The sequence below is a fragment of the Podarcis pityusensis genome (genome assembly GCF_964106645.2).
Source record: "Podarcis pityusensis genome assembly, chromosome: 15".
Lineage (NCBI taxonomy): Eukaryota > Metazoa > Chordata > Lepidosauria > Squamata > Lacertidae > Podarcis > Podarcis pityusensis.
In genome coordinates, this window is record NC_138040.1 from 31,733,036 (window position 1) to 31,760,904 (window position 27,869).

The 27,869-nt window shown below is 45.1% G+C and overlaps 1 protein-coding gene across 4 annotated transcripts in view; it reads right to left on the reverse strand.

Moving 5' to 3' along the window:
- ST3GAL4 (ST3 beta-galactoside alpha-2,3-sialyltransferase 4) overlaps positions 1 to 27,869 on the reverse strand; it is a 181,216-nt gene that overhangs the window by 79,001 nt on the left and 74,346 nt on the right. For all 4 annotated transcript variants that reach the window (XM_080983930.1, XM_080983929.1, XM_080983922.1 and 1 more), the window contains one exon: positions 10,386 to 10,550. The gene's annotated coding sequence lies outside the window, so the exon portion shown is untranslated. The remainder of the gene's footprint in view (positions 1 to 10,385; positions 10,551 to 27,869) is intronic.

The window sequence follows — 27,869 nt, forward strand, 5'->3', positions numbered from 1 at the left end:
ATCCAATCTGCGGACAGTCCAGGAATCAGCGTGTTTTTACATGAGTAGTATGTGTGCTTTTATTTAAAATGCATCTCTGGGTTATTTGTGGGGCATAGGAATTCGTTCATTTCCCCCCCCCCCACAAGGTCTGAGGGACAGTGGACCAGCCCCTTGCTGAAAAAGTTTGCTGACCCCTGACCTAGAAAATGGGAGTTTCGAATGCTGAAACCTGGGCATAGGGTTTGAAACAAATACAGATGTTTGAAACAAATACAAATTAGATAGAGATAGATAGATAGATAGATAGAGAGATAGAGAGATAGAGAGATAGAGAGATAGAGAGATAGAGAGATAGATGATAGCTAGATAGAGATGATAGATAGATAGATAGATAGATAGATAGATAGATAGATAGATAGATAGGCAAAAATGTACAACTGCCTCTGAGGAACAATTTCAATACAGGTGAGAAGCAGAGGGAGCCTTAGGTATCAATTCCTAAAAACGACTGGCGCTCTAATCTGTCTAAACCCCATCTACCTGTTTGAATCTGTGTCTAGTACATGATCACTGCTCATGTTAAATAATAGCATTTTTGCAGCAATAAAAGCCTGCTGGAAATGTTAAAAATCAAAAGTCAACATTTTCCACATTTAGTGGACATATTCAAAAATAAAGATTTTTTTTTAAGGGAGAGTAGAGAGAGACTGCACGTTATTGAAAAGGTGACTGGATATGTTATACCATCGACATCTTCTTCTTTCTTCTCTGGCTATATGGACAGATTTTGTGATTGTGAAACAGCATGGAGTGAGTTGGAAAGTGATGACAGCTGCTAAGGTTACAAATAAGCCCACAAAACTTATGTAGCCTGCGAAAATGAAATACTACCCTGCTGAGGGCTGGCAAAAGAAGAATCAAAATGGGACTATCCCTCCTGCAGAATTCTGTGGCATTTCTATGCCCACCTGTCTGCCTGCAATTCCTTCTCACCTGTAACCACTATAGTTGTCCTTTTAGCTAGCAAACAGAAACACAGTGATCCTCTTGAAGGGAAGCACAGCCTAGCTAACGCCTGCAAGATTGCAGAGCAGGGGATGAGGAAGCTGCCATCCTCCAAGTCCCATCAGCCACAGCCCAAATGGTCAAGGATGGTGGGTCCAACAACATCTGGAAGACCAGAGGTTCTCCACCCTGGCTGTAGAAATAATAGAATATATCGAAGACAGGGTAATCCAACCTGCAGCCCGCGGGCAAGGCCTTTTTTTCGCGGCCCTCATCAACATTCAGGAAAAAAACATATTAAAGCCTTTAAAATTTATTTATTGTGTCGTGCGTTGTTATCAAAAGTGCATACCTTTGTTTAATAATTAAATCTATTAATTGTGTCTTTGAGGGTATATATTACCTGTGTATTTTAAATCATCTTAAATATATTGCAAACACTTTACGATATGGAATTTTAATTCAGTTTGTGGCCCACGGGTTCTGTGTTGAAGTACTCTTGCGGCCCACTTGGTATGAAAAGTTGGGCCACCTTGATCAAAGAGAAGGGGAAAGGAGGGATCAGAATAACATAGGAAGCTGCCTTATATAAAGTCAGACCATCTAACTCATTGTTGTCAGCACTGACGAGCAGTCACTCTCTTGGGTTTCAGACAGGGGTCCCCCTCCAGACATACACCCTACCCACTATACCAGGGATGGGGAACCTGTGGCATTCCAGGAATCCGAGGGCCATTATCTCTGACTATTGGCCATGCTACCCTGAAGCTAATGGAAGCTGGAGATGGAGTCCTTCAACATCTGGAAGGCCACAGGGTCCTCATCCCTGCAGCACACCACACCAGATCATCCAAGTGTCCCTATTTTCTAGGGATAGTCCCAGATTTACAGAAGTTGTCCCAGATTCTGATTTGATCCTGGAATGTCCCGCTTTTCCTTAGGACGTCCCTGCTTCCCTCAGAGAAATGCTGGAGGGTATGGTAGGATGTCCCTATTTTCATCGGAGAAATGTTGAAAGGTATGGAGTTATCCAACCACTGAACCATCTGAATGAAGCTCTGTTCAGGGAAGTTTTTCAATGTTTAATGCTTTATTATGTGTTTTATATATGTTGGAAGCTGCCAAGAGCGCCTGGAGAAACCCAGTCAGATGGGCAGGGTATAAATAGTTAATTATGGAATAGGACAGCCCTATTTTCATCAATGTCTGGATGGTATGCCATGCTGGGTCTCAAAATGCAAACACTTGCCTTACAAGTTACAGGGTACAAGCATGGGTACACAGTTAAAGACAAAACAAAAATAACTGTGCAAGTAGATGTGGTCCCAACACAATTTGACGAAACTCTTTATCAAGGGGGGGGGGTTGTAAAAGCATACAAAATTACACACGCTAGGAAGTGTATAACACCTAATAAGCTGTCATGAACAAATACTTCAGTCTCAAACCATAATTTTCACAATATATACGGTTTAAACGCTCAACTTGTAAGCAATATTCAACACACTCTGCAATAAACTACAGAGAATCAGATAAGCCTCAAAGGCATATAAAAATAAACACTGATTCGTCTCCCCAGCCCAACAGCCTATATACCTGTATTTATCCACACACAGTACAATCAAACTCAAAACTTGTGTAGCGCTTCTTGATAAAAACTGCTTATGACAAATTTTTCTGATGCAGCATATCCAAGCAAAATTGGTTCACATTTTGTTTCATACACAGATATAAATATAACCCGCTGTCTCCTAAAACAGCTAACCCTAACTAACTTCAAAAGGCCTTGTTCCAGCTTTTTAAAATAACAAGCTGATATACTACTACATACTACATCACAAATCTCACATTTATCATGCTATGACTTGACTGACAGCCGCTGCACTGTAATCAAAAGCAGTACAGATACCCCCAAAATACAGCAGCCCTTATTGCTGAGGTGACCCCACTGTGAAGGAACGTATTACTATCATGTTTCCGAAGGAAACTCATACTCTTATCTTAACAGAAACAAATATTATGCTTTGTCGTTAAGCCTTCTCTAGTATGAAGCCTCGTAATCGAGATAGAGGAGTTTATTTCTAAACATATTCCTTCTTTATAGGAACAACTTGCTCAGCAAACCAGAATCTCCTATCTCACGCCCTGCACCCATACTGTAAGTAATGTTTAACTAGGATTTCCACTTTTATTTTCTGTTTTATATTTTTACGATGTTTACCAATTCTGAACGGCACTTTATGAGTTGGCATCCCCACATACATCTGTTTTCCCGAGAGTTAACAAGTGATTCTGAGCCAAAGTACTATTGAAGTTTATATTTGTGTGGACTACATGTTGGAAGAAGACTGGAGGGATGTAACGAGGTTTCTCTGCTTTCCCACTATGGGCTGTCTAGGGTGGCACGTTGCTGAAATGTCTAGACATAAATGTTATGATCCAACAAAATCTCTGACCCAAGAGGTTCACGCTTAGCAATGCTATGGTGTGACATAATATTTATCCTTAAATATTTATTTCCCAGTAGTTAGAGACTGCAGGGATGAATAGCTTACAAAGAGTTTTATATGATGTTCTCTATGTAGGGTCATCACAACAGCTTGAAACTGCTCACTAATGTGCTGTATTATAGTTTTTTGTTGTGTATCTTATGAGGAAGGAGGAGGAGGAGGAGAATGGTCTAAAAGGCTTCCCCAACCAGATGTTGTCAGACTATTAACTGCCTTCCTCCCTTAATACAGTCGTAACTTGGAAGTCAAACGGAATCCGTTTTGGAAGTCTGTTTGACTTCCAAAACATTCGGAAACCAAAGCGCGGCTTCTGATTGGCTGTAAGAAGCTCCTGCAGCCAATCGGAAGCTGCGGAAGCCCCGTCGGATGTTTGGCTGCCAAAAATAGTAGGCAAACCGGAACAATCACTTCTGGGCTTGCGGCATTCGGGAGCCAAAACGTTTGAGAACTAAGCTGTTCAAAACCCAAGGTACGACTGTATTGGCCATGCCGACTGGAGCTCATGTAAAGTTGGGAGTCCCGCAACATCTGGGGGGGGGGGCACCATGTTGGCTACCCCTAGTCTAGACCAATCCTATTCAAGGTCACAGTTAAGAGACAACCTAAGGCATCCCACAACACAGTGCAGAAAGCTCCAAGCTGTTCAGCCCTGTACTTCTTGCATCTATAGAATTTCCTTCCTATATCCTTGTTACATTAATTTTGTTGCATAGGAGTGTGCTGGGATTAGAAGGAATCTTACATTTGCTCCAACGGCTGTGCAGCTATTGTAGGCAGTCCCACCTCCCCCTCCAGCCCAGACCACTGAAGTGCTCAATCTGTCCAATTAGGCAGCAGCAGCCACGCGCTAGCAAAAGCTATCACTAAGCTAAACACAACACACTTGCGAAGGCACACTCTGCTCTGTCCTTCTCCAGTAGAGGTCACTAATGCATATAATAGCATGTGTAAACCAGAGTCATCTTCATCTAAAATACAGGTCTCCCTAGACTCTACTTAGCACAGTCTGTTTTGTCTAACTAACTGATAACAGGCTAGCCAGATTAAGCTGATTTGCTCTTTTCTTATCCCCTTCCCCCCCGTCTTTTTTTTTGTGGGGGGGGGGGGGCTGGGAAGTAGCAGCATGGGTAGTGCACCCAGAGATTTTGACCTTCCTGGTCCTTCCTGCAGCCTGGTTTCCAAAACTTAAAATTCTGCACACAATTGCCACACTGCCAAATCCTCAGGCCACCTGCCCAGCTGCTGGTACGAAGGAGAGGTGCAACAGAATTCTGCAAATGCTTTAAGTAGGAAAGACTCTGAGATGAAGGTGATCTGCCAGGAGCAGAAATTGGAAACATGATGCAATATCACTGTTGTTGCTTTCAAAAAAGAAAACTGCATGAACCAACCCAATTAAAAATGCAATTCAAACCGAAGGGTGGGGGAACCAATTAAAAAAACAACAACAAATTAAGACAAGGGGGGGGGATAGCATCCTGTTGCAGATGTCAATTCACTGAACTGTGAAATGTGTTCTATTTTGTTACACGGCTGGTTTAGAAAACAAAAAACTGAGAAATAAATAGTGTACTAGGCTAGAAGACAGCTTCAGACAAGAACCGGAGTTAAGATTATTCACCTTGAATCAACGTAAGGGGTTTGAGAATTAAGGATTACGCATCCTTACAAATGATGACAAGGAGAAATAAGCAGAAAATGCCAAAGAGTTACAATGCACCAGATATGATTTCTTGTATTTTCATCCTACCATGGAAGGCAAGGCTTTTTACTCACAGCATAAGGATCTAGGGGAGTTCCCTTTCCAAACAGTGACGAAACTCCTATTTGCCCTTTGATTCAGAAGCAAGATACCGTATTTTTCCCTCTATAAGACTCACTTTTTCCCTCCTAAAAAGTAAGGGGAAATGTGTGTGCGTCTTATGGAGCGAATGCAGGCTGCGCAGCTATCCCAGAAGCCAGAACAACAAGAGGGATTGCTGCTTTCACTGCGCAGCGATCTCTCTTGCTGTTCTGGCTTCTGAGATTCAGAATATTTTTTTTCTTGTTTTCCTCCTCCAAAAACTAGGTGCGTCTTGTGGTCTGGTGCGTCTTATAGAGCGAAAAATACGGTAATTGCATACCTTCAGACTATGACCACATTCACAACATACATTTAAAGTGCTATCATGCCGCTTTAAACAGCCATGGCTTTCTCCAAAGAGTTCTGGGAGCTGTAGTTTGATGATGGTGCTGAGAATTGTTAAGAGGCCCCTCTTCTCCTCCCAGAACTATAATTACTGTACCAGAGTTCCCTGTGAAGAGGGACTGATTGCTAAGCCGCTATGTAACAATATTACAGGGGCAATAAGGGTCTACTAACAACTCTCAGCACCCCTAACCAACTACAGCTCCCAAAATTCTTTGGAGAAAGCATGATACTGCTATAAATGCATGGTGCTAATGTGGCCTATGGGTTGTTTTCGGCTAAACCATCGCACGTGCTGAATGCTTTTGCAATCGCAACGTAACTTCCCCTCCCTCTCTCTCCCTCCCCCACCCCTGCACCACCCAAATGCCCTCTAGGGTTTTTTCCTAACCCTCTGGAGCAGATTTGGGGACAGGGATATGAGAGGGAAGGAGAAGTTCCATTGTGCTCACAGAAGCCATCACGCACGCACAATGATTTAGCTGGATGCTGCGCTGGGTCCTGGGTCCTGGAGCAAACAGCCCTGGGCTAAAAAGCAAACATATATGTCTCATCACAATCAGCACATATAAAGTGGCTGGCCTTATTCCATGGACAGAAAAGTACTGCACACAGGGGCGTAGCGTGGGGGGGGTGTGTGCCGGGGTGCTGTAGCCCCGGGCACACAATTTTTGAGGGGGCACAAACCAGGAGCCCCCAGGCAGGTGCCGCAACGCATCCCAGCCCGGTGCTCCTCTCCACCCACCAAAGACCACATCAGCTGACTGGGCTCCCCCAGCATCATGGCCCCACTTTGCACCAGTGGAGGAGAGGATGGGGTCGCTCTGGCAGCATCAAGGGCTGGGCTGATGCCCCACCCACCCAGTGCAAGTGTGCCTGCCCCAGGCACCAGCAACCAGTGCTATGCTGCCGATTGCATGAAAGGACTCTATTTTCCTGAGAACCTCCTGTTACTGTTATTTTTTAAAAATTGCATTGTTATTGCATCTTTTATTTCTTACATATTGTACTCCACAGAATCAAGAAATGTAAGCAAAATATAAAAGAAATTAAAATCAATATGACTATTAAGCGTGATGGATGTGACGTCTCCTGTCTCCAAGCACAAGGCACCAAGGACCACCTGAACGAAGCTCACAGATCACTGTCAGCCGGCAGATCACTGTTTGGGGAGCCCTGCTCTAGGCTATGGAAACTAATGGGCATTATGTAACATGGCTCCGAATCATACAGCAATTATGTTAAACCTACTTGAAATATACTTTAGCACAGGTCTTTATTGCGCTGCCTCAAGTTTAGTTAGGTAATGCCCTGCATTTATTTGGCTTTCAACAATGTGAAGTGTTCACACGCACACACCTACTGTAAACATGACACTAGTCCTCCAGTTGCTCAGTTTTGTGCAAACGAAGCGCTGTACAGGTATTGGCCAAGGTACAAAGTAATGTCCCTTATCAATAGCCCCGCATGGCCCAAACCAAACAGAACCCACAGGCATGAAGGAATCAAGTAAACAAGTACATCCACAAACGAAAGAGTCCTATTTCAAAAGAAATTGCTCAATGTTTGACTAGATATTGGCAGACTGAACTGGCTCTGAACACCACTTTGAGTACTCTTAAGCCCTATCCAACTATGAGCTTCTTGACATTGCAACATGGTGCCCTCATATCCCCTTGGTGCTTTCCAAGGTCCCCAGTCCCTCCCATTATTTATTTAGTTTTAATGAGGTTGTTGGGGTTTTCTTCTTTTTTTGTTTTGTTTTTTTGCAAACAGGGTTTTCCTGTTTTTTCAGGGTGAGGTGTGCCGACTTCTTTTGGTCTCTGCTTTGTTTGTTGTGGGCAGGATATGAACATCAAGCGTTTTCTTCAATGAAAGGGGTGTTTTGTGTGGCATGTCTCAGATTTCCAAGTGTGCCCCCAGCCTCAAAAAGTTGGGTGATCCCAGATCTATCCTTTACAAATTGTACAATAGATATACAGTGGTACCTCGGGTTACAAACGCTTTGGGTTACAAATGCTTCAGGTTACAGACTCTGCTAACCTGGAAGTAGTACCTAACTTTGCTTCAGGATGAGAACAGAATTTTGGCAGCAGTGGGAGACCCCATTAGCTAAAGTGGTACCTCAGGTTAAGAACAGTTTCAGGTTAAGAACAGACCTCCGGAACGAATTAAGTTCTTAACCAGAGGTACCACTGTAACTTAATTCTTCATCGTTGGCCTTTGTCCAGTTGGGGTGGAACTCACGACTGGTGCCTTCCAGATGTTTTGGACAACAACTCCCATTAGGGCCTGACAGCATGGCCACAAACAAACGGTAAAGAAGGAGGAAGAGGGCAGCAACTCCTGAACTATCCAGGGGCCCCAAGGTCTGAGTGGGCTGGCAACGACTATTTTACATGGATTGCATGCATTCAAAATAAACAGTCCTGCAGGTGAAAAGTCCTCCTTGCTACCAAGAGGTTTGCACCAGCTGTGTTGCTAATTCAAAAAAAGGGGGGGGGGATTTGTGGGATCTGTCTCATGCTTTATGATATGCAGTATTACAGAATCGTGGCTGAGCCAGCAAGGCAGTTTTGCTGGCAATTTCTTGCGTTTGTTCAGCTGCTCAAGAACATCATGTGCAATATAATTATAACACACACACACACACACACACACACACAAATGCATGCACTATACATCCTGCAGCTGAATGCAGCTGCAGCCGAGGAGAGGAGAGACAAAATAAATAAATGTGTAATGTTTAGTTTCTTCCTTCCTTCTTTGTCCATGACACAAATAACTGGTCTTTTAGCCCAAATACTGACCGGTGGAGGCCCATCTCTATCTCAGAGGCAGGGGTATTTCTCAGAACCTCTACAGTACCTAATCCACTTAACTGGGGCTGCCAGGATTGGACCTCATACCTTCTGCATGTAAAAGAGGTACTCTGCCACAAAGCTACTATGACACCTGTTCCTTCCATGGAGCTAAAGATTTACCAAGCCTCTCTATTTCAAAACAAAGCTTTACTAGGAAGTAAGATTCATAACCATCTTCAAAGTTGCCGTCATCTGCTTCTCCTCAACACCCCCTCCCCACCCAAATTTTTTATTTTCTTTTGATGTTGTGCATATAACACCACAAATTGGCACAACTCCACATTGACCAAGGCTAAACATTTACATATACACAATAGCAAAAAGATGAGCAAAAAGAAAGGAATTCGCCAAGGTTAAAGTTGTGGTTGGCAAGTTCGACTCCTACTTCCCCCCAGAATGTACTAGGCAAAAGGATAATAGAGATTTAAAGTTCTCATACATGCCAGAAGATTTCCAAAAACTTAAAAGAGTGTGTCCATTCAGCTGCAGGGATGGAGGAGGGAGGAATAACTGCATAGTGTGTGGAGTGCAAATAAATGTAAAATAACAGAAGGCAGCAAGAACAATTAGGCTGTGCTCACACTCCAATGTACTGCACACTCACTGGGTTTTTAATCCATGATCACATAACAAAAATGCAAATACATCATGCCCTTTGTTATGAAATGCTACTGTTTGAGGTGCTGCTTCTCAAACCAGCTTTACGCTAACTGGCCTCCTTAAGCTGTTTCTAATTTATCTCTTGCCAAGGTGTGAACACTTCTGAAAAAGCGTAAACAGAAAGGTAACAAAGCCCTGCAGACGTGAAGTTGGGGGAACAAGGATAAAAGGAACTGCTTTTTTTTTTTTTTTGGTATGTTAAATTTATATCCTGCCATTCCTCAAAAGGAGCCCAGGGTAGCAAATTGTCTTGCTCAAGCCCCTAACAGCTTGCAGTAAGTGTCCTGTAGAAGTAAAAAAAATCCTTCCAGTAGCACCTTTAAGACCAACTAAGTTAGTTCTTGGTATGAGCTTTCGTGTGCAAGCACACTTCTTCAGATCAGGCTTTGGGGGTTGTCATGAGGTTAAAAGGGGGGGGGGGGCAGCTCAATTCGCTGTGCTATATAGGGATGTTTCAGGAGGAAGGCAAAGGAAAGGAGTGTATTTTCCTGCCTCCATAATCACCTCCCTTCCACTGGTTTGGACACAGGAGGGGAAGTGTCCTGGCCAGGGCCGGATTTACATTTGATGAGGTCCTAAGCTACTGAAGGTAATGGGGCCCTTTATATGTCCAGCTGTCCTTTGTCAACAACAAATTATCACTGTTTTTTGTGTTGAATAAATGCTATATGGTAATTTATGGACCTAATAGGTATCTAAAGCCATTTGCACATGCAAAATGTAGGCACCCTATATATAGAAATGAGCAAACCAGTGATATTTTAGGGAGCAGGCTAGCAGGCGGGGCCCATTGCTTACATCACAGGAGCCTACACAACACAAAAAACTGTTACTGTATGTAGGTTTTATTTTTGTTTTTTATCTTATATTTTGGAAATGTATATCTTTTTTTCCTTTAATTTTTTAGGGGGGGGCCAAGTGGGGCCCTAAGCTATAGCTTATTTAGCTTATACGTAAATCCGGCCGTGCTCCTGGGACATGGCTGCCACCCATAGCTGTCAACGTTTCCCTTTTCTTGCGAGGAATCCTATTCGGAATAAGGGAATTTCCCTTTAAAAAGGGGAAACGTTGACAGCTATGCTGCCACCCCTTCCCCTGAAAAGGAAACTCCACTGAAGAAGTGGAGACAACCTTTAGTGTGCCAGTCTCACATGCAATCCTTATTTCCGGACTTACCAGTTTTGCCGTATCCCTCAGGAAATGCTTTACACCAGGGGTGGCGGCCGTCAGGCCCTTCCCCTTTCCTCCAGGCTCATTTCCCAGAAGTTCAAGACCTCTTGAAATATGCACCTCCCTTCCTGGAAAATATCTGAAAGGCCACACCAAGCTTTTGAGGCCCAGCTGAAAGAAAAGAGATAACAAAAATTAAGGAAAACGTGCCTGCGCAAATGACAAGATTACAGTTACGCTTCCTGAAAACACTGTGTTAAGTAGCAGCACTGCTGCTAAGGAAAGAAAATTTAGTCATAATGCTCATGGAAAAGGGTGGACGGAAGGGGGAATCAGGATTTTTATGTCTGTTATTACTGTTATCTTTCTTCTCACATTCAATAACATTTTAAATAATGTGACCCAATGGACGGTTCCCCACTGCCACCTTCCTCAACCTGGTGTCCTCCACATGTTGTTCGGCTACAACTCCCATCATCCCCAGCCAGCATGCCTAATGGTCAGGGATTGTGAGCACCAGGGTTGGAGAAGACACTAACAAATCTACACACACACACATACAGATGCACCATGGTCTTGTGAACTAATTATTATTATTATTATTATTATTAACTACAATTATTGGTAGTAGCTACAGTGGTAGAATTTGTGTAGTGCCATCAGTATGTACTACAGGAAAAGTCCATGTCCCAAGGAGTTTACAATCCAAATTTCACCAGGAGAGGAGGAAGGCAGAAATGGGATGAACAAAGAAGCAATTTGTGGCTGTTTCCATTGTGCCTGCTTAAGTTTAGCTATGGGCCAAGTTACAACAGGACATGGAAACTTGGAGGTTTATACCACAGAAGAGCTGAGTTTTGAGGAGGAAAAGAGGTTGCATCACACAGGTAGACAGCTTCAGAGACAGCATACAGACCATGGTGGCAGGGCAGAGACTTCGAGTGAACAGGAAAATCTCAGAGTATAGGTCTTGGGCAGAGATATATGAGGAAAGAACTATGGGGAGATGAGCAGCGGGCTGCAAACTGAAACTCTGAACCTGAATTAACTCAAGTTCTGAATATGTTGTGAGCCTTACAACACTGGGGACAGAGATCTGCAACAGACCAGCTGCAAGCAACCGAGGGAGCAAAACCATGGATGATATTTCTAGATATATAAATATTGAGGAATAGGGAGATAATTCAGCTTTGCATTCAACATAGTTTTACATTGGTCAGCACAAACAGCAGCACAAATGTATTTAGGGGACAAAAGAAAGTCTCAAGGCACTTAGGGTGTTGGAAAGAATTTTTTTTCAGAGGTATTTACTGTTGTCACTTCTTCCCCACTCCAGAAGCCATCCAAAATGAATGTTGTTGTTGTTGTTTAGTCGTTTAGTCGTGGTCCGACTCTTCATGACCCCATGGACCAGAGCACACCAGGCACTCCTGTCTTCAACTGCCTCCCGCAGTTTGGTCAAACTCATGTTAGTAGCTTCGAGAATACTGTCCAGCCATCTCGTCCTCTGTCATCCCCTTCTCCTTGTGCCCTCCATCTTTCCCAGCATCAGGGTCTTTTCCAGGGAGTCTTCTCTTCTCATGAGGTGGCCAAAGTATTGGAGCCTCAGCTTCACAATCTGTCCTTCCAGTGAGCACTCAGGACTGATTTCCTTAAGAATGGATAGGTTTGATCTTCTTGCAGTCCATGGGTCTCTCAAGAGTCTCCTCCAGCACCATAATTCAAAAGCATCAATTCTTTGGCGATCAGCCTTCCTTATGGTCCAAAATGAATGGCCACCTATAAACACCCCTATCAATCTGCAATAGAATTAGCTAAACTGTTGGAACACCAAGATCTGCTCATAGGCACACATCCTGCCAAGCTCTATCTTCTGAGAAGCAGTGCAAGGATAAGACTGACACTGACATTTACAATCCATGTTTTCCAAGGTGGACAGGCCTGATTCATTTAGATATGTTAAAAGGGAGGGAATGCAGCTGTGAGACCTGGAACCTGGAACGGGCTTTTTAAAAACATTCCATATAATTACAAGGCCAAGTCAAAGCAAACCAAAGGAAGCATATCTCGGTTTACAGACTTTCTCAACCTTGAGTCCAAACTGCAACCTTCAGTTAGTTCCAGTGCAGTCAAAGCAAACCTAAGTCTTCTGAATTCATGGGTTACAACAGCCGCCTGCTGCCTCCTGGTCTGTTTTGGAGGTCAACATCCATCAGTGATGAATGCTGCAGTTCAAAACATCTGGCGGGCACCTGGTTGGGAAAGGCTGGGTTGCACAATGGGACTAGCAGCAAGGCTAGGAGTAAACTACAGTTCCCAAGAATCTTTGAGGGGCAAATTGCTTTAAAGATATGCTTTATACCCAGCTAAAGCTGACACAGGGCACAGTGCAGTGGCATAGAGACTGAGCTACACATCTGGAAGTCTCAAGCTCAAACTAGGGAAGGGCCATAAGCTTAGTGGCAGAACATCTGCTTTGCAGGGATCAGTTTCAGCTTGTTCCTTGCTGGGGCAACTTTAGAGCTCTGTGTCCCCTGAAACACAGCCTGATCCTTGCCTTCCTGCCACCCTGATCTCTGCCTTGCTTCACTTTGCCTTGTTATCCCCCCGGAACCTTCTTTCACCTTTCCTTGTGAATCTCGCCTTGCCCTACACCCTCTTTGAGCCTTGCTGCGCCACAGAGCACAACACCTTGCAATGAAGGGGAGAGTGGCTAGTAATACTGGTTTATCTCATAAAAGTTTTTGTAAGGTTTACAGCTAGAAAATGCATGTAACTTCCTTTGAACATGATAAAGCACTATGCACTCCTTAAGCATCATTGCATTTTAAGGAGGAGGTGCAGGGGCAAAGAGCAGTTGTGGGTCTTATAATGGGTGAGATAGGTGAAATAAGAGTTAGGCAGATAGCTGCCCAGTACTGGAAAGAAGTGGTGAATCCTTGTTGAAAGAGGATGGGGAAAAAATGCAAAACAGCAGCAAGAACTGGAGGAAAGAAGCAGGGCTGGTGGGGAGTGAAAAGTGGGGGGAAGTCATTGTGGCTCTCAGCCACATGGTTTTCGTTGTGGCTTCAAACTTGACAGTCCCTTGAATGCACTTCCGCAATACATTTAGGATCAGTGCAACCTTCTGTACACTCACACCGCTCTCCAGCATTCTGTTTTATTGAGTTTTTTGGAATTACATCCAAGGTGGTGGTGGAGGAAGAACTAAAGGCTAGAACTTCTAGATCAGTTAATGCACTTACAAACATTATCTTAAGCGCTGCAGCACATTCACAAACCAGAGAAACTGTCGTGGACACCACCCCACACCCAACTGACCACAGCAGCAAGTGCTTCTTTCAAGCCAGTGGTAGCTGGTGCCCATCAAGACTGTTGGAGCAGAACACAGGGAGCCCAAGCAGTAGGCAGTGCCCAAGCCAACAGCAGGCAGGGTCAACTAATTCTAGTCTTGTCCCCATCCTCAGCTTTCCTGCTGCCATGGCCTGGACTGGCTGTAAGTATGAAGGCAGACAGATGGAGGCAGACAGGTTGGTAGGGAAGTATCCCACTTGCCCGAATGGACCAGCATCCAGTGGGTCAAGCCTTCTTTCAATATGAGAAAAAGTAGGGTGAGGAGACCTTGTGGGTATCTATGCAGAACTATGCAGGCACATTGTGTGCCTGCGGTCACCATGCAATACACACAGTTCTTTATTTCTTTGACTTAACTCAGTTCACGGGATTTGGGTTCCAGCCATCAGACTTTCTGTCTACCTGAGTTGATGTTTGCTGCATTAAACTAATCCACAATTATCAGATCCCCCCCTCTTTGTTTTTTTGCTGTATTCACTCCGTGTGTATCCGTGATCCAACATGTGCCTACACAAGCACACTAATGTCAGGATATAAAATATTAATTTATTTCAGAATAAAATAGCTTCTGTCCCTGTAATTGATGTCACTTGAGAGCATTGTTCATGGTGCACAGTATACAGTGGTACCTCGGGTTACAGACGCTTCAGGTTACAGACGTTTCAGGTTACAGACTCTGCTAGCCCAGAAATAGTACCTCAGGTTAAGAACTTTACCTCAGGATGAGAACAGAAATTGTGCGGCAGCAGGAGGCCCCATTAGCTAAAGTGGTGTTTCAGGTTAAGGACAGTTTCAGGTTAAGAACAGACCTCCAGAACGAATTAAGTTCTTAACCTGAGGTACCACTGTAGTTCACATTTTGCTCCATGTCCACATCCCAACATGCTTCACAAGCCGAGAAAGAGTTTATCAGGTTTCCAAAGGGACAAAACAATACAGTGGTACCTCGGGTTACATATGCTTCAGGTTACAGACTCCGCTAACCCAGAAATAGTACCTTGGGTTAAGAACTTTGCTTCAGGATGAGAACAGAAATCGTGCGGTGGCGGCGTGGCAGCAGCGGGAGGCCCCATTAGCTAAAGTGGTGCTTCAAGTTAAGAACAGTTTCAGGTTAAGAACAGACCTCCGGAACGAATTAAGTACTTAACCTAGGGTACCACTGTACAGTACATTGGAAACGTTTTACCATAACAATTAAGCTGTTTCCCAGCAGTTCCACTCATGCAATAGTCCCTTGCCAGATCAAATGCCCTGAGCAAGATCCATCTGTTCCTTCTTACCAGAGATATCTAATAAGAGCTACCTTATTAGAGGGCTCTGACTCACTTAGCACCAATGGAAAGACAGCGAGTACTGTAATATACAGCACTTTTGTTCTGGGACCTGGCATTTGTCTGATCCTTTGATGTCTACAAAAACCAGGAAGAAGTTTTGGGTATATTCCACCTGCTGAAAACCACGGGCTGATGCAAAATAATGGGACTCCCAGCATGAACATAATTACAGCTATGTATCTTGGGAAATAACTTCCCATATGTCAGTGGCTGCTTACAGTCAGTAAAATACAAACTCCCAACTCCAGTGCAGGTGCTTCTTATTATTAAACAGTGTGAAACTTTCTCCTGTCAAATTACCTCCACGAAATGATACTGCGGTTGGTTGTACATAATTCCTTTTAATTTTCTGGGCAGTTACTCAAGCAAAAACTTCAAAGTAACCCATTTGTCCTTTATGGAGCAACTTGCATAAATAGCAGAGGAAATAAATTATAACAAGGTAGGTAAAAGTTCCATGTATGAATACTAAAAGGTCGTCTGGCCACTGCCAGAGTGCTTTGTCTTGTGATGTCATGGGCACAACGTTAGTATTACTGTGGATCTCAAATTTTCATAAGGTTTCTAGTCCCTCACGAATCAAGAGCAATGCTCTTTTTTCCTTTCCTTTTTTAACAAGTTGTGGAGTAAGCATGGACCAATGGTACCAAACAGTATGGGAAACAGCCTTATTAGAAAAAATAACCAATAAACTGAAACTGACACGGGGACAAATGGAAGAAGGCACCTTCACCCCGGTATGGCTCCTTTTTATCACATGCACAGCCTGACAAGACAACAACAAGAATCCACCAACAGCATACGAATCAATAGGGCTAACCTGATTCAAAAACACCCACCCACCCACTCACACATGAAAACAAAGTTCACCACAGCCAATCACAAACAAACAACCACACCCTAGGCCAGCCCCAACCTCTCTCACCACCAAAGAAACACAAGCGAATAGTAAAGAGAACCCACACAAGTGACGCTGACACAAAACCCCACACATACGTTAAGTAAAATAGAAACATCGCCACCCGGACTCCACCCCAACTCACCATGGCCCCCTCCACCTCTCCCCCCCCTTTCTTCCTAATGTAACACTAATGTCTCAACAAATGAAACTGATCTGTAGAAAACGTAACTTGAAAAAAGAGACATTGCACATACTTTTGTAAACTAAGAAATCTTTAATTAAAAAATATGTTTAAAACAAAAACAAAAACAAAATGTGCCTGGAAATATGGGATAAGGATCTAGAAAAGCTCTTATAGAAGAAGAAGAAGAGTTTGGATTTGATATCCCGCTTTATCACTACCCGAAGGAGTCTCAAAGCGGCTAACATTCTCCTTCCCTTCCTCCCCCACAACAAACACTCTGCGAGGTGAGTAGGGCTGAGAGACTTCACAGAACTGTGACTAGCCCAAGGTCACCCAGCAGCTGCATGTGGAGGAGCGGAGACGTGAACCCGGTTCCCCAGATTACGAGACTACCGCTCTTAACCACTACACCACACTGGCTCTCAGTGAATACAACTTTATACTCAGTGAATACAACTTTATACTCAGTGAATACAACTTTCAAGCTCCATAGATGTCTCAAAGCTCCTCTCGAGCAAGTTGGCTACATTTCCTTATCTACCTTGCTTACTTACAATGGGGAAGGGACGTAACTCTGTTGCAGAGCATCTTCCCCAACATCTCCAGACAGAGTTGGAAGAGACTCCTGCCTGCCCCAAACCCTGGAGGACTCCTTCTAGTCAGCATAGACAACTGGGACCTAGATGGACCAAAGGTTTGATTCAGTATAAGGCAGCTTCTTTGTCATTGTCATCTTATATATTTATTTATATCCTGCTCTTTTCCTTGATAAAGAATCAAGGAGGCTTACAGATAAAAATAAGAACACCAAAAACATAGAAAAACTGCCAAACATTATAGTCCTATGTTCCTACAAAATGCCAAAAGACGTCATACAAAAGTCTGAGCAATACTTGCGTAGCATTCAAGGAATTCAGGCAGTAGCATAGCGTGGGTTGCCAGTGCCTGGGGCCGAGTGGAGGGGGAGTTGGAGGGAGGGAAATGGATGGAGTACACATGTACATTCAACTGTGTAATAGTGTCCACATCACCTAGGAGACTGCAGCTGCAGAGATAAGAAAAGAAGAGTCGTTCCATTTTCTGGAGAGGTCACTTCCTGGTTCTCATGGAGAAGCCACTTTTAATGGAGCCCAGCAATGGAAGCATGTAGCTATACCGAGGCATCGCCAGCTGTTGAATTTTTGTGCCCCCTAGCAATTTTGTGCCCAGGGCAACTGGCCCTGTGTCCGCCCCCATGCTACGCCACTGACTTCAGAAAATTCTAACCTTTTCCAAATCCCATTACTACTTTGTCAGGGAACTGCCATCGGAAGGAAGGGAAGTGAAAGGGCTCACACAGGTTGGGAGAGACTCAGCAGCTGAAGAGGGAACCAGTAGGGGGAGAGGAGCTGAGCTGAGGGAAAGGGAGCTGGAGGGATGGCTCAGAGACACTTCCAGCGAAAACAGTGGGGAGGTTTCAGGACCTCCTGTAGGGACACCCACTCCTCGCCGGAAACTGTCACGCAGAGAGTCCAGAAGACGTGTTTCCGTTAAGGAGCTTTTATGTTGGAAGCGATTCCGAAAGCAACCACTGTCGGAATCTGCCAGCGACTGACGGAGCCATGTTTAAGGGGCTCCGTTACAGACAGAGGTTTGCAAACTTGACCAAACTCTGAGGGACTAGGATTTTACACACAAGCAGCTCATCGTCCCATCACAGCATTCCGACAGTCTTCGTGAGCAGCTTGTGCAGGAGAAGGCATCATGAGCAACCCAGCCGGAACCGGAGAAGCAGGAGCTGGAGCGGGTCCAAGCCTGGAAGAAAGGTACCGGGTGTTGGAGGTCCAGCTAGCGCTGCAGACGGCGAGGCTTGAGGAGAGGAGGGCTCAGGATGCAGACAAAAAGGGGAAAGACACCCAGCTCGTCAGAAAGGTACCAGGATTGGTGCAGAAGTTTGGGGGGGAGCCCAAAGACTATCATGGCTTTCGGACAGAGATGCAATATGCCCTCAATCTGCAGTTTGATGAATTCCCTGACGAGGAATCACGAGTGGCTTTCGTGATTGGGCATCTTGAAAAGGGGGCGAGAGACTGGGTTAGACCCCTGATGGCAGCGAATAGTGACGTCCTAAAGGACACGATGAAGTTCTTTCGCGCCATGGATCTGATGTTTTCCAGCGATATTGAACAGGGAGTGGTCCGCAGACAGTTAATGGCTTGCAAACAGGGGAGCCGATCTGTCCGTGAGTACTGGACTGAGTTCACCATGTTGATCCATAAATTGGGGTGGGATCTATCGGCGGAACCCATTCAAATGCTCTTTGAAGAAGGGCTTTCTTCGGCTGTGAAAGACGAACTTTCCCGGGCGCCCAGGGCGGAGTCTATGGACCAGCTGACCAAATCAGCGCTGACCATAGGAGCGCGCCAGGAGGCGAGAGCATTGGAGAGGCGGGAAGGGAAGGGGGAACGTTGGAAGGAGTTCCGCATTCCAGACATTCCAGAGCCAACTTTCCCGCCGGCAGAGCCGATGGAAATCGGAACAGCGCGCGCGCGCGCAGTTTCAAAGCCCAGTGAGGGGGGAAAGAAGGAGGGAAAAGGCGCCCGGAAATGCTATCTCTGCCAACAGCCAGGTCACTTTGCCAGAGTCTGCCCCCAGAGGAAGGAATGGCAAGGGATGGTAGGAGCTGTGGAGGGAAGAGAGGAAGAAATACCGAAGCAAGTAAAAGCCAACGCCTGGCTGCCACCGTCGGGGCACAGCAGCCAGGCCAAAGAGCAGTGAAAGTGCCCACGCCAGAACCTCCTAAACCCGCCCTAGTGATAGAAGTGGCGCTAGAGCTGCCAAACGGACACCCTCTAAAGATAAAGGCGCTGTTGGACTCAGGCAGCTCCTGCAATTTCATGAGCAAAGAGTTTGCAGCTGAACACCAGATACAGACGATCCCTTTAAGCAACCCCCTGCAGGTGACCACGATCGATGGCAGGGAGCTGTTGGGAGGAGAAGTCAGCTTGCAGACCGTCCCAATGATAATGAAGGTGGCAAGGCACACCGAACTGATAGCGTTTAATGTGGCCACCTTGGGAGGAGCTCCCATTATATTGGGGATGAGCTGGCTAGCGTTACATGATCCGCTGGTGGGCTGGCATCAGAGAGTGGTTTCTTTTGGTTCAGCACATTGCTTAGAACACTGCAAAGAGGGAAAGGGTTTGGCAGGGGCCCAAGCCACCCTAGCAGGGACTGAAGTAACGGAGAACGTGAAGGTACCACGACAATACGCAGATCTCCGCGACGTCTTCAGCGAAAGGGAAGCTGACCAACTACCCCCGCATAGACCCTTTGACTGTCAAATCAATTTACTCCCTGGGGCACAGCTCCCTGTAGGCAAGCTGTATGCCATGTCAGACAGAGAGATGCAGGAGCTAAGAGAGTTCATTGACAAGAACCTGAAGAGAGGGTTCATCAGAGAGTCCAGGGCGGTGGGGGGCAGCCCAGTGTTTTTTGTGGATAAAAAAAAACACGAACAAGCCGAGGCTTGTGTGTGACTTCAGGGCCTTAAATGCAGTGTCAGAACCAGTGGCTTTCCCTATGCCCAGGATTGACGACATTTTGACAAGGGTCAGGAAGGGAAAGATTTTTACTAAACTGGACCTAAGGGGGGCGTACAACCTGATACGAATAAGGAAGGGGGATGAATGGAAAACCACCATGTTCACCCCTTTGGGGGCATTTGAATATTTAGTTATGCCCTTCGGCCTACAAGGAGGCTCCGCGTGCTTTCAATCGTTTATGAACCATGTCCTGGGGCCTTTGCTTTACAAGAATTGTGTGGCCTTCTTAGACGACGTGTTGGTGTATTCTGAGAATGAGGAGCAGCATGTGAGAGACGTCAGAGAAGTGTTGAGCAGGCTGCAAGCCAACCAGCTGTGGGTGAAACTGGAGAAGTGTCAGTTTCATACCAAGGAGGTGGAATTCCTGGGGTATCGCCTGTCAGACAAGGGATTGGCCATGGATCCCGGCAAGGTCCAGGCGGTGCTGGAATGGAAAACACCCAAAACAAGGAAGGATGTGCAGAGGTTCCTAGGATTTGGGAACTTCTATCGTAAGTTCATCCGAAACTTTGCCCACCTGACGGCGCCCATTACGGACTGTCTCAGCAGTAAGAAGAAGTTCGTTTGGACTGAGGAGGCGGAGCGAGCATTTGAGGAACTAAAAAGGGCCTTCGCCTCGGAACAACAACTCCTGCATGTGGATTTACAAAAACCGATGAGAGTGGAAACTGACGCATCAGACAGAGCTATTGGGGCGGTGCTTCTGCAGCCAGGGAAGGAGGAGTCAGAGTGGAGACCGTGTGCCTTTTTTTCGCGAAAGCTGAACAAATCCGAGAGGAACTACACGGTGTATGACCGAGAACTACTAGCCATTCATGAGGCGTTCCGGAGATGGAGGCACCTGCTAATTGGCGCACAACATAAGGTGCAAGTGTGCACTGACCACAAGAACCTAGAGTATTGGAGGACGGCACGAGTGCTCAACCAACGGCAAGTGAGATGGGCCCAGGAGTTCTCCAAATTTAACTTTGAGATTTGTTACGTGCCAGGCCCAGAGAACATTAGGGCGGACGCTCTCTCACGCAAACCTGAATATTTGGAGGGGGAGGGAGCACCCGAAGAGAGACATGTCATTCCAGAGGACCGCTGGGTGTGTGGGGCGGCATTGGTGGGACAAAGAGAACTGGTAGAGGAAACAGAGAATGATGAATACGCCCAGAATAAGCTCAGAGGTCTTAGGGGTGAGGGAGAGGAACCAGGGGGTTTCGAGGAAAGAAATGGAGCTTTGTATTACAAAGGGGCACTGTATATCCCTGAAGGAGACTTAAGGGGGAGGGTACTCAAGCAGTTGCACGACAGCCCCACGGCGGGGCATTATGGACAACACAAAACCATGTGGTTGGTCACCAGGGAATTTTGGTGGCCTAAGGTGAGGGAAGATGTACGGGAGTATGTAAGAGGGTGTGAGCAATGCCAGCGAGCCAAAGGGGAGAGGCGGGCACCGGCGGGGCTATTAGAACCCTTACCAACCCCAGAACGACCTTGGGAGGCAGTGTCGATAGATTTTATGACTGATCTGCCGAAGTCCAAGGGGAAAACAGCCATCATGGTGGTGGTAGACCTACTAACAAAGATGTGCCACTTTGTAGCCTGCTCGCATGCAGTCACGGCGGAAGAGACAGCGAAGTTATTTGTAGAACACATTTTTAGGTTGCACGGGGTGCCATTGAGGGTGGTCTCAGACCGAGGAAAACAATTTACTTCCAGGTTCTGGAGGAAGCTCATGAGCTTACTGCAGGTGGAGGTCAACTTTTCGACTGCCCGGCACCCTGAAACCAACGGGCAGGCGGAAAGAGCAAACGGGGTCCTCCAGCAATACCTGAGGTGTTATGTCAATGACAGAGAGAATGACTGGGTAGAAAAGTTGGCGCTGGCGGAATTTGCCTACAACAATGCCGAGAATGTGTCCACAGGGATGAGCCCCTTCTTGGCTAATTATGGGTGTCATCCCAGGGCTTTCCCAGGGGGAGAAGGGGAGAGATGGGGTGTCCCGGCAGCCGAGCATTTTGTAGAAGAAATGGAAGCAATCCATCGTCAGCTCCAACTCAACTTAGAAAGGGCGAAGGAAGAATACAAGAGGCAGGCAGACAAGAACCGAAGGGAAGGTGAAACCATAAGGGTGGGAGATAGGGTGTGGCTGTCAACCCAAGGGTTGCCGTTCAAAGGAGGTTGTAAGAAATTAAGACCCAGGAGATTGGGTCCCTTTGAGGTCATTCAACAGGTCAACCCAGTGGCTTTCAGGCTCCGGTTACCCAACCACATGAAACTGCACCCAGTATTTCACAGGTCGTTACTGTCACCGTATGAAGGGGGACGAGAAGGGATGGCCACTCGGGGACCGGTCATAGAAGAAAGGGAATGCAGCAGCCATGTGGCAGAAATCCTCGACGCCAGATGGAAGGGGGATCAGGTGGAGTATTTGGTAGCGTGGGAAGGAGAACCGGAGTCAGAAAACACTTGGGTAATGGCAGAAGATATCAATGACGAGGTATTGATAGAAACGTTCCATCAAAGGTTCCCAAGGAAACCTCAGCCTGTGGAGAGGTTCCGGAGGGAATACTTTGGGACCACCGATGAGGAGGAGGAGTTGGAAGGATTCTCGGAATCGGAAGGGGAAGGGGAGATGGACTCTGAGGAGGAGGAGTACTTCGAGACCAGGAACCGCAACAGGTGGAGAGAAGTGTTCGGGACATCGGAAGATGAAGGAAGTTCATTCCGGGGTTTTGCCTCCTCACCGCCCGTAGAGGAGGGGGCGAGAGGGGATGAAGGGGGCCCTGGAGGGGAGGTGGATGTCAGGGAACTGCCATCGGAAGGAAGGGAAGTGAAAGGGCTCACACAGGTTGGGAGAGACTCAGCAGCTGAAGAGGGAACCAGTAGGGGGAGAGGAGCTGAGCTGAGGGAAAGGGAGCTGGAGGGATGGCTCAGAGACACTTCCAGCGAAAACAGTGGGGAGGTTTCAGGACCTCCTGTAGGGACACCCACTCCTCGCCGGAAACTGTCACGCAGAGAGTCCAGAAGACGTGTTTCCGTTAAGGAGCTTTTATGTTGGAAGCGATTCCGAAAGCAACCACTGTCGGAATCTGCCAGCGACTGACGGAGCCATGTTTAAGGGGCTCCGTTACAGACAGAGGTTTGCAAACTTGACCAAACTCTGAGGGACTAGGATTTTACACACAAGCAGCTCATCGTCCCATCACATACTTGTTCTAAGCAGAGAAGCTGCTCTGTCCACAACAAAAGAAGTATCTGAAGAAGTGTGCATGCACACGAAAGCTTATACCAAGAACTAACTTAGTTGGTCTTTAAGGTGCTACAGGAAAGAATTTTTTACACAACAAAAAAGCAAAGTCAATGGCAAACCGAGGGAAGACACAACCTCTCTGTTTGTAGAGACCTGTTGTGACATCAGAAAAAGCCACTGTGACGTAAAGAGGCTTGCAGAAGGTCAAGACGTTAAGAGGCACATGCAGAAACCAAGAGCTCAGAAGTGCAGGAAAGTCACCATCCATCACACTGATTAGTTTGCGTGTTTTGTTTTGCTTCACTTTTAATTAATATTTTATTGTATGCTTTTCATACCGTAACCTTCCCTGAGCCTCAGAAGAGCAAGATGACGTAAGTCACATTAAAAAGAAAAAATGCCTATAGCCGCGGAGCTGACACATTCATTGCCACAATTAAGGATAAAATAAACCCAAAGAGAGAACGGCAAACTTTATTTCTACTTATGAGTTCAAGACAAGGCCACAGCACTGAGCCAGGCAGAAGGCCAAGGGGGGCGGGCGGGGGAGAGACGGGACCATTTGGTACTTAACACATCAGCTGGTCCAGTAAAAAGAGGCAAGAGCATAAGGTTATTCCCTAAAGCAGAAAGGAACCAGGATGTGACCAAGATAATCCTCTAAAAATGCAAGGATTGGTTAGATCAAAGTCACTGGCAACAAAGGAAGCTTTATTGTTGTTGTTTAAAAAACATGAATTATAGAATTCTTTAATGAGGCTAAAATTCTCTCTGGATGCTGGTGCTTTCAACAGAGCAAGAGGCATTTCAGGGAGGCAATGTGTGCATTCATAGCGAAACCCGTGCAGGCACATGACTCCAGCCCTCATCTGCTTGAGCAAGCTCTGCAGACAGGGTTGCAGTTCAGAGGATAAGGTCCGTTTTGAGGACAACTTCATCTCAAGAATGATGCAGGGTGGGGGGAAAGGACAACAGAATTCACATGACGCACAGAGCCCTCGCTTATTTTCAGAAATGAGGCTCTTAAAGGAGGATGAATTATGTAAGGGCCGCTACGGAATGGGTTGTGTGTGTGTTCTGCAAGTATATTCTGCAACATGCCATTGAGTTCCACAATAAACATAACATATTCTGAGTAATACAGAAACAGAGCAGCATGGACAATTCAAAGAAAAACACTTAGTTTTCTTTGTAAAGTCTTTTCTAATTTTGGCTCAACTTCCCTAATACCAAAGTCTGGGAACAGAAATAACACTTTAAAAAAAAAAAAAAAGATTTTCTACCATTTTATATTTTTAAAAACTTAATATAAAACTAAAGCAGTAAGTATGTGGTTTCTTCCCCATAAACACAAACCTAATCTACAACATACACATTTCAAACTATTTGCATTTTAGTAAAATTAGAATATCTGGTTGTTTACCCTGCAACACACCAGAATATTTAGATGAATGGCTTGCTGGAAAGTCAACATATTTATAGGTATTGCTTATGCCAGCATGAATTTTTAAAAACATTTTTTAAAAGCTATTGCTTCTCAAGTGCAGCATAGGGGAAGAAAACTAAGTTAAGAGCCTCTTAAGACATCGTAACACACATTAAGTATTGCCTTCTTTTTTTGTACACATTACCACAGATTATGGGAGCCACGTCACATAAATATCAGACAAATGGAGAAATCTGTTCTTTTACTCCAGATTCTGAGTGTCGAAAGGCAATTCAAGTGCATTAGGACCAAACAGCATTACATCATCCCAAGGAAGCACCTTTAAAAATGCATGACAGTTAACTCTGCAGTTTAGCAAAGACTGGTGTATTGCCAGTTACAAATCACATACACAAACACACAAAATACAATATACTTCCACCAATCAGGCAACGGCTTACTTAAAATTCAGTTGTTATAGCAACTTTCTGACAACTTTTTGAGAGATGACACACGTTGGCAAGGCTGGCAGATTGCCCTTCGAGGAAGATAGCAAGTTTCCTTATGAAACAGGAGCACACACAGGGAGGAAAGTGTCAGAAGCAGTTATGAAGGCTTACAGGAAAGAAAACAAGGACTCCTAACATAACATGAGGATCCTGTCTAAATTCCTAGGCCAAGCTTGTGCCCTCCAGATGCTTGGGCTACATATCCCATCAGCCACAGTCAGCCTGGCCAATGGTAAAGAGATTATGGGTGTTATTGTCCAAAACATCTAGGGAGCACCAGGTTGGGGAAGACTGCTGCACAGACCACTGACTACACACAGTAAAAGATTGTCATCCAGTCCAACGCCCACTGCAAGCATCCACCAGCAAAGATCTACCTATGGAATTGCACAGAGTGCCACAAGCAGGGGAACAGGCGCACTGCTCAACACATGGGTTCAGATAGTTGCTCAACGTGATGTACGGATACGAGCCAAGTCACACACAACATTCATGTCAATGGCTGAAGAACTTCTAGCATTATGAACAGAAGCAAGGCAAATGCTCTGGACTGAGCTCAGTCTGGCATTTTAAGGACAATGCAAGTGTTAATTGAGACCTGGAAATTCTCTACCCTTTCTTAATCATACTTTTACTTGAGATGATGTTAGAAAGCAGATTTTAAGCTACATTTTGAAGATTAGATTTCTTTCTTAAATGGATGGTTTCTTCTTACCAAATTATGATATCCATTATAGGGGTGGGTTCGCGGTTGGTTTTTTCCTCCTTCCCCAGAGTATTTTGCCTCTCTTTATAACCATTTGAACTCTACCTTCATTTAAAACAACAACAACTGCATACTTCTCAAGCTTATTGCCAATTAGATCTGTGGGGAAATATCTACACACACACCAGAGAAAGTGTTCCAAAACTGTTGAGAAAGAAAGTTTCCCACCAAAATGTGACCGTGTGGAATTATTATAAACGCTTGGAAATTACATATGAATTCACCAGTGTATAAATGCCTTAATAACAACAACATGAGACGGGGGAAGCAATACAAACCAGGCTCTGCGTGTGACCAATTCATGCAGTACATTTGAGTTTCATGAGCAGAATACTCGAATATGTAGTTATGAGATTTTACTAATTGTTATTTATTTGTTGTTGCTGTCATATACCTATTTCCATAGAGGTAGCCTTGTTAGTCCCTTGCAGCAAAACCAACAGTCTTGTAGCAGCTTAAAGGTGAATTTTATTGCAGTGTAAGCTTTTGTGAACCACTCAAACTCAAACTTATTGATGATATTGTGGTGGTGATGGTGGTAGCGGTTACCTGCCCTTCACCCTAAGGTCCCACGGTGGGTTGCAACAATTAAAACACAACATAAATGTTGAAACACAATATCACACAATATTAAAAACAGTTTAAAACAACTTAAAATTACAAAATGGGGGGGGGGTTTCCCTAAAATATACATCTCAAATACTAATACTAATAATTTATTATTTGAATATAAAAACATAGTAAAACACTAAACCTAAAGAAGCTTCCCTATACAGACACACCTCTGTGGGAAGAGAATGCCACAACTTAGGGGCTGCCACAGAAAATTCCCTCTCCCAAGCCACCCGCCTCAAGTTTCTGAAGGCAATAGAAAACCAAGAGGACATCGTCTGCTGATCTAGCACCCAAGATGGTTTTAGGGAAGGATATGCATATGTCTTCTGAACACATATGCATCTATCATCTAAGAATAAACAACAAACATCTGATGAAGTTGGCTCTAGTCCATACTTCCTCCACAATAAATCTGTAAGTCTTTAAGGATGTCACAACAAGACTTTGTGGCTAAATCCCAGAAGGAGAGGTTATTTAGAAGAACAAGGTAGGGCAATTCAAATGACCACTGACACTGGCTGTAATCTCAAAATCATAAACAAAACTGCAACAGTTTATTGCAATCATACCTTTTTACTTATTAATTATGCAAGCTGCACAGCATGTGATATGCTGCTTTATAGTTTTAGGTTTGTCAACAGCCTTCAGAAAAGCAATCTGAACAAAGACCAGAGCGCATTGCAGTTAACTTGCACACGTGCACGGCCAGTCAATCAACAAACAGACAGACAAATAATCAAATCCCACTTCTAGATCAAAGTACCCTCAATCCCCACTTAGAATCAAAGCATGCAAATGAAGTACACTTGTCTGTATTTTCCCCCCTTTGCATGCATTATTCTACAAAAAGATTGGACGTTTACAAGAAAAATTAAGAAGGTATTGTTGACAAGAGTTGAATGGGAGGGAGGTGAGCTGAGGTTGGATTGCCAATGGAAAGGGCCAGGAGGGTAGCAAACAACACAAAAACGAAGCTATGTTAGGAGAATTACAAGTTGCAAAGAGATCAGAAGCTCTGTATTCAGGTTGCTGGGGAGGGGAGCACTGCTCTGCCTTACACTGGTTTCTGAATCCTTTTCAGACACTGCCCATGCATTTTAAACTCTTTCTTCGCAGCCATGAGATGGAATATCAAACAAGTTTCACAGAGAAGGCACAGCAAGTGGTTGCGAATCCTCTCCAGAGCTTGCAACGCTGCGCCTACCAACACGATTGTAAACTTCGTACGATTATTCTTCACTGGTACGGCAAATCTGTGTAGCACACACGAGAGAAACAGCAGTGGGATTCCTTTACCCCAAGGCCTGTAAAAGCTGGGAATATAAAGCCTCCATCCTCTCTTACAATCCGTTTTGCCATGTTTGTTCCAGGAACGACAACTGTCTTCTAGCTAACAGCCTGCATCCCAAAGTCACCTGTGGGAATCTCGATTAACGCAATAACGCTAGGAGCACAGCATCCTAGACAGCTACCTTATATTGAGTCAGACCATTGTTCTGTTTAGATCAGCACAGTTTACTCTGACTGGCTGTTGCTCTCTCTGAAACCCAAATACGGGACATTTCCAGATCATGAG